The sequence below is a fragment of the Oxyura jamaicensis genome, chromosome 1 (assembly GCF_011077185.1).
Source record: "Oxyura jamaicensis isolate SHBP4307 breed ruddy duck chromosome 1, BPBGC_Ojam_1.0, whole genome shotgun sequence".
NCBI classification, from domain to species: domain Eukaryota; kingdom Metazoa; phylum Chordata; class Aves; order Anseriformes; family Anatidae; genus Oxyura; species Oxyura jamaicensis.
The window spans coordinates 84154566-84161696 of record NC_048893.1 but is presented as its reverse complement, the minus strand read 5'-3'; the positions used below and the strand labels follow the sequence as shown (position 1 = coordinate 84161696).

Below are 7131 nucleotides of genomic sequence, written 5' to 3'. Positions count from 1 at the left end.
TAGATGAGAGAGGTGGTCCCTGCAGCAACAAGGGGTCAATCTGAGCAGGGTTCCCCTAGTTGGAGAGGTTTTCCATGTATAAAGCATAATGCTACTTATTAACATGATACCAAAGTCCCTGATAAATTTTGGGGAGCATGCACTTCACCCCTGTCTGTCATTGCTTCCCGGTGACAAGTGCTTAGAATCTTGATTGAGGGTCTGCCTCAATCCTTCAACACATCCTGAGGGCAACCCCTCCAAAATCCAGGGAAGCACATGGGAACAAATGAAATCTTCTGTTTAGAAGTGACATAAAAATAAAACAATGTAAGAATAAAACAGACACTTGCACTTCTGCACAACCTGTTAGCAAACATCTCTAGTTGCTTGTGCTCCACTGCAGACTAACGAAGCCTCTCCTTGTAGCAACGTTTGCTGTGGTGTGGGGAAGCTTCCCCGAAGCCATGCCAGCTAATCTTCCTTTCACCTGTTCTGGAAGGAGTCTAAGCCACCCTGTAAATCACTGCTGAGAGGAATGCAAATTTCCAAGCTATTATTGACAGCGTTGCCTGCCGTTGCTTAGTGTTAGCCACAGGCCACGTGGTATTTTCGGGAGTGCATGGTGCCTGAGGAGTAAAGAGTGTCTTAGATGCTGATGAATTTAGCTCTGTTGAACGTACTGCTTTGGCACAACAAACCTGTTATGCGGGGCAGGGTGTGCATAATTCACATTAGCCCAGGCCAGGAAGGGTTTGTTTCACAGCAAAGGGAGATCGAAAACAGAACCGTCTTTCCTTAGAGACCTTACTACACCCACAGCATAACAAGACTGCTGACAGGTGGTCCATCAGGACCAGAGTTTAGGACAGAGAAGGAAATGTCAGGGCTGACTTAAGGACAGTGGGAAGGAGTCAGCTCAGCCTTCAGCAGAACCTGGAGCCAGTCTCCTAAGGTCCCATACCAACAGCTGCTTTCAGTGAGGATAGCAATAGCTCCATCTCAAACACGACGCAGATTTTCATCTCCCAGCACAGCCACACAAAGATGAAAGGAGAATTTACAAAACCTGTTCACCAATGCTCTTTCAAATGTCAGTTTAGGGATTATAATGTCAGGGTCCACCTTGTTTAGCTACCACTGGAGAAAGCATTGCCTCCCCGTATTGCACTAGGGCTTTTAAACAAGTTGGTTTAAAGCAAGGTTTGTAAGCACCCTTTTCATGTTCAGATGGATGGCTCAGACACTTTAGTCCCAAGCAAAGAGAGTGTTAACTGCTGGGAGGTTTTGTTGCTGAATCTACTCCCAGCCAATTTTTGCTTCCCTTTATGTACATAGCGAGACGTTTTCTTCTCCCTCCATTGCACAAAACCATCATTATAGCTGGCAATTACAGCACCAACACTGAAAACTCAGCAGGCTCACAGAGTGTAGCGTCCTCTCCGTCTGAAGCACGTTTTCTCCAGGTCAGTGCAGGAATGCAGCTAAAGTCCTGCTATTATGCCTTCATCTGTGAACGTAGGACTTGGGTCTCCAGAGCGGAGGATGTCAGCCCAGCACCTTCCCTCACTGCTGCATTCATTTAGCGCTGTTTAAAAAATGTATGCTTAAAAAGCAAAGTTTGGTTGCCTAAGTGCAAGGGAAAGTCTCTTAATTAGCACTCAAGTCAAAAGAAGGGGAGAAACGAAGGAAAAGCGTAAAGTGATTTAACATTTTCAAGTGAATTTCCTGGCCCTTTCTGCCCCAGCCCCCCTCCATCTCCTTTTTTTTGCTGAAACTACCGAGACGACAGCCCCTTTGGACCAGTTTGGACTGAAGAGTGCTGTCTGTAAAGCACTACACGGGGACTGCCAGTTCATTTCATCCTGACTGCACTGATTTATACCAGTGCCCGGTCAAGGATTAAACCCTCCATCAAATTTTAACAGCCCCTTGTCCCTTTAACAGTCCGATTTTGAGCAGGAACCCTTCTTAGACCCTGGATGTCTCTATGGTAACACAACAAGATCGTTTTGTTCTATCTCACCGCATTGTGTGCATATTGAAAAGCACAGTTAAGATATTTTGAAGTGGAGAGTCCAGATCAGCCAATTCTGAAGCCTCGCAAGAAAAATGATTATGCAAATTAAACTCCTAAAGGTGAATGGAAATGAATGCTTTCAACAACAATACGGGTACAGTATGAGAAATGAGAGCAGCGGTCTCAGTGAGGTGCCTCACTCAGCAGCACAAAACCCACTACACCACTCGCCTCACTTTTTGCTTATCTTTGCAAAATGGTCTGAGACAGAATGGGTCACACTGGCAAAAGCATTTCTCGGTTTTGGCGCTGGCGTTCCAGCACAGCAGAGACTGAGCATAGCCACTGCATGCAGAAGGCAGGTCTTGGGGATCTTAACAGTGTTCCTCTCACATTAAAAAAAAAAAAAATAATAATAAATAAAAATAATAAAAAAAAAAAAATGGAAAAGGACAGATGCAGCAAGTAAAGCCCTGAGCTCAGGGCCAGAATAATAGAGACAGTAATTTAGAAGTTTGCTTGCCCCCACCTTTGGGGAAAACTGCATCCCACATACTTTCCTTGTGCCATCTGACCTGCAGTTGGCTGCTGTCTGTGGTATCTCTCACTTGCTGGTTTCCCCAGAAAAGATCCTAAAAGGATCTTGGTCTAGTGGGATACTGCACATTGGGAGGGCAGGAGAACAAGCTGCATGCTGGAAGGCACAAAGCAGAGCCAGAGGATGTTCTTACCCCTTCCAGTCATTGTTCCTTTTCCATTTTTTTCATAGTTATTATTCACCTGCTGACTGCCATTGTTGCATTCAAATTCTCATTACAGACAATATGGAAATGGGACTTATATATAAATCCAATGATTTATTGACAGTATAATTGAAATCTTAACAGTCTAATCAAATAAATATTATTTGCCCAGATCCCAATATTGGAGGAAAAAAAACAACAACAACAAAAAAATGTAAAGAAGGAATAATATTACCTGGAAAAAAGTCTAAGTGGTAATACATTTAAACTGACTTTACACAATATTCCTGGCAAACACCTTCTCTTTCTCTTTGCAGGGCAGAGTATGATGCTAGTACATTCTTTCCCCTCCATCTAAGGTCCATATGGAGATGTTTTCATACATTTTCTAGCAATGGTTTACACCTTACTCCTTCTTCCTTGGTCTGCAAGTCCACACTGCATCCAAATTTACTACACATGGAGAGTTTTACACATGTTGGGTTGTGTTCTGTTTTATTTTTGATAACCTTAAGACTGTTTTTGCCCAGCTCTGAGGTCCGCATTTCTTTGTCTCATCTCTGGTGAGTTGCCTACAGACCTGGGATGTCCAGTGTTATCCTGTACCCTCTATCTTATCACCCCTTTCTTGTTCTCCTCTGCTCTGCATTCTCTGCCCCCTCTTTCAAGGTCTGTGTTATCAAACCATGCCTGGATTTCTCTGTGCTGTATCAGGAGCAGGGCATACATGACCTCTAACAAAGCTATCCTTTTGAAAACTGGGAGCTCCCAAAAGATACGAGGTAGCAGCAGTTGGGTTCCGGTCAGGGATGGCATGTTCTTCTGGGGGAACACATAGTCCTTCATATAGGACTGGAGAACTAAGGAATTCTCCAGACTTTCTGGAAACAGATTGGAGTTTTCAGTTTGGTAGCACAGATTCAACTCTATGTAGCTAAATTAAGCCCTTAATAATAAATTCACTTTTTTCTTCATCTGTGTGTTCTTCAAAGGCATGCACTGGACCAGCCTATGGGGGAGCCTCATTACCAGTAGCCCCTTGGGGTGAAATTGGAAAATGAATATGAAATAAATCTGAGAAGTCCTAGTTACTGCTTCCAGTATCATTCGCTGTGTCCAAATATGTCTAAAACTGGAGCTTTTCATAGGACAGATGCAAGTGCTTCAGCTGAATTTTTAGCAAAAGTGTTTTTACTCATATTGCATCTTTTTGTGAGTGATTTTAGTCCTAGTGCTTCTCAAATAAAGAAGGGATTTGAAAGTGTTTTTTTTTTTTTTTTTTTTTTTTCTTAAAGATTTGAATTTTAAAAATGTTGTCTATAAGGTGACTAAGTTGAGGAAAAAAATAATAAAAAAGAGTAACTTTTCAAAAACACATCTTACTTCAAAAATAATTACCAATTTAACTATTTCAGCAAGGTCAACATTCACCTAAGACTAGATTGCTCAGGGGTTTGACCAATCAGTTCTTCAAAACCCCCAAGGACATAGACTTCACAACCTCTCTGGGAAACCTGTTCAAGACATTACCTGCAATAAGGAGCTTTCTTCACCTTCTTGATGACCTCCACGTATGCATGGAATGATGGCTCTTTGGTCCCCTGACCCAGTTCTTCTCCAGGCTGAAGAAGCCCAGGCCCCTCACCTTCTCCTTGTTTGTACATGGTAGCAAATCAAAACATTTACATCACTGCAACAGCACTTAAACTCAATCTGTTTTAGTCAACAGATGATCAGAGCAAGTACAGGGCATGCTAACCAACTAAAGTTGTCTCAGAGTGGTATATGAACTAACACAGTTTAAAAAAATAAAATGTACACAGGGCAGACAAGGTCTAAGTGACTTTCCTGGACATACACTGAAAGATGATGCAGGCCCTACTGCCTGTGTACTGGGTTTACACTTCTGCATCAGGTTGCGTTTGGACATCTCACATTGCCTCCTGAGCCTGCCTCTAGAGGCTCAGGGCAGCTTTTTATGAAGTATCCTCCCCCACCCATTCATCTCCCAGTTTAACATGCTACAAACTTCTTCTGAGTATAGAAATGTTATCAGCTCCAGTTACCAGGGATACTATGTTCTATAATGGTTTCAAGGCGGTGTTATCTCCAAGGATGAATCCTTCTCCTGAAGAAGAACAAGGCAGCTGGCTTTCTCTAGGAAGGCAAAGGCAAACAGGTACAAACCAGATTTTTCAGAAGTGTTTCATAAGTTGGACACTAATGTTGTGAAAAGACAGGAGCACAGTCCGTGTCTCAGCTGTACCAGAAGGGTCGCAGGGCCACAGAACAGACCTTGATCCTGTCACTCAAACAACACTGACTGTTAATTCTTTCCTTCATACCCCCATTCCTCATTGCTCGCATGTTCCTAGTAAAACCGGAGGACTGTGCAATGATGCATTCATGTCTTTGGAGTCAAACTTTCAGACCTTCCACAGTGAATTAAATAAAGGCAGCAAGTAACATGCAACCAAGGGCCAGAATATGCCTTGGCCTGCAGCCCAATAAATTAATCCTTAAGGAGCTGGCATCTCACTTCCACACAAATATAGCACTGCAGTCTTCTCTGCTCATTACCAATCCAGCCCGAAATACTGGGGAAGACTACAGGAAAACAGACACTTGGCAGAGACGTGAAGTTATTTCCCTGCATGATGATTTATGCAGCGATACTTCCTAAATCGCTAACACGGGGAGTACAAGCTGTGCAGTGAACAGTAACCCCGAGGCGTGACATAGAGGTGCACGGTGGAGCTCCCACAGCAGCCTTGCAAGTCCTACAGACAGACAGGTACAACAATGAGGTCTTCATTGCAGTGACAGCTTTGACTAAAATCCACTTAGCAATATTTATTTATTTTTTTGAGGGGGGGAAGATGTCCCTGCTCCCAAGTGTGAACGGAAGCAGTTTAGTTTAAGCCTGCTTTCCCTGCATGCTTTCATTAGGCTGCTAGATGTGGACACATGGCAAAGGTAGCTAATGCCCTCACAGGAGCCAGGAGCTCCAGCCTAGCTAGTTTTCCTCATCTCCTTGGTCATGCCTGTAATGAGGCACAGTGACCTGCTTCTGACTGGGACAAACTGCTTTGCATGCAAAATCACCTTTTCCATAGTCCTGCCTTACAGTTTCAGCCCACCGGAAGGCAGAAATACACACATTCCTCAAAGCAAAACTTCAACATTTGGTGACACTGGGACCCCAAAATCACATCATCTACAGCATTACCAGACATCAACCTTTGCAATTCTCCTCCAGCCCTCTTAAAAAGCCTTCCTCTGCTCATTTTTTCCTGGAAATAACTTGGCCTCCAAGAGGGGATGGAATGGCTACAAAGACAGAAACGGAGGCATTTCTGGAAACGAATGTCATGAATTTATTAAGCAATTTGTGTCATGAATTTATTAAGCATGAAAGCTTCAATAGTCCACTCTTTCACTAGTGAGCAGCACTGCTTTCCAGAATAGTCTTAACATTTTTCAGGTGCTCTCTCTCATTGTACCTTTATTTCTGATTGTGCAGCACCGAGCATGCTGGGCCTGAAATTCAGGTGTAGTATTCCTCAACTTTACAGCCACAGAAATAAAGAATGTGATATGCCTAATTGGAGGTGTTATCCAGGCTATAAATTATACAATCCTGTCAAAACTGAATTAATCACGTACCTTTCACCAGCTCAGCTGTACTCTACCCATTAATCCATCTTTACTGAGATGTATTCTAGTGTTACAAATAACTCATCAGTTTCAAAGGCATTTCTCTCCAAACCATCCCCACTCAGGACAGACGAGATTCAGATTCAGCCTTGGGTTAGTGATGCTTTTCTAGGCATTAAAACCCTGTACAACAAAAACTCTCTCATCTTTAATGCCTGATGGTCATGAAGGGATAGAAACAGGAGGTTAATGCTATTAGAGAAGGGCAATTCCCAGCCACACAAAGGGGAGACGTCCTGAAAAGACTCAAGATTTTAATGCTATGACATTTTTGTGCATAGAGATGCATTTGAGTCATTTTTAAATGGTTGCACAGCTATTTTGTCTTTGAGTTCTCCACAGCTGGATTCATTGAAATGGAGGCAACTGTGCTCACAGTGGTAGTATTGTAGTTCTGAAGGCTTTAGGCTGTAGATGAGACAAAGTTTGTAGAGAAAGGAATTATTTTTTATTAGATCAGCTAAGAGATGGAAAAATCACACAATCTTTTGGACAACAAAGCCTTCTTTAAGATTAAAAAAAAAAAAAAAATATGGATTTGAACACAAGGGAGCAAAGGAGTGGAGAATTGTTCCAATAAGCCTTTTAAGATCGCTAAAATATTCCTTTCTTTTTCTTCTTCCTGCAAAAACAGTTGGCATGTGATGGGGTAAAGAGTCATCAGGGCTACTT

The 7131-nt window shown here is 42.7% G+C and overlaps 1 long non-coding RNA gene across 1 annotated transcript; it reads right to left on the bottom strand.

The window, feature by feature from the left end:
* Positions 1-282: 282 nt before the first annotated feature.
* LOC118160263 lies at positions 283-4410 on the bottom strand. Its single transcript, XR_004747382.1, has 3 exons — positions 4273-4410; positions 2529-2693; positions 283-1567 (listed from the first exon to the last, which is right to left on the bottom strand). It is a non-coding gene; the product is annotated as an uncharacterized LOC118160263 (long non-coding RNA).
* Positions 4411-7131: the final 2721 nt, after the last annotated feature.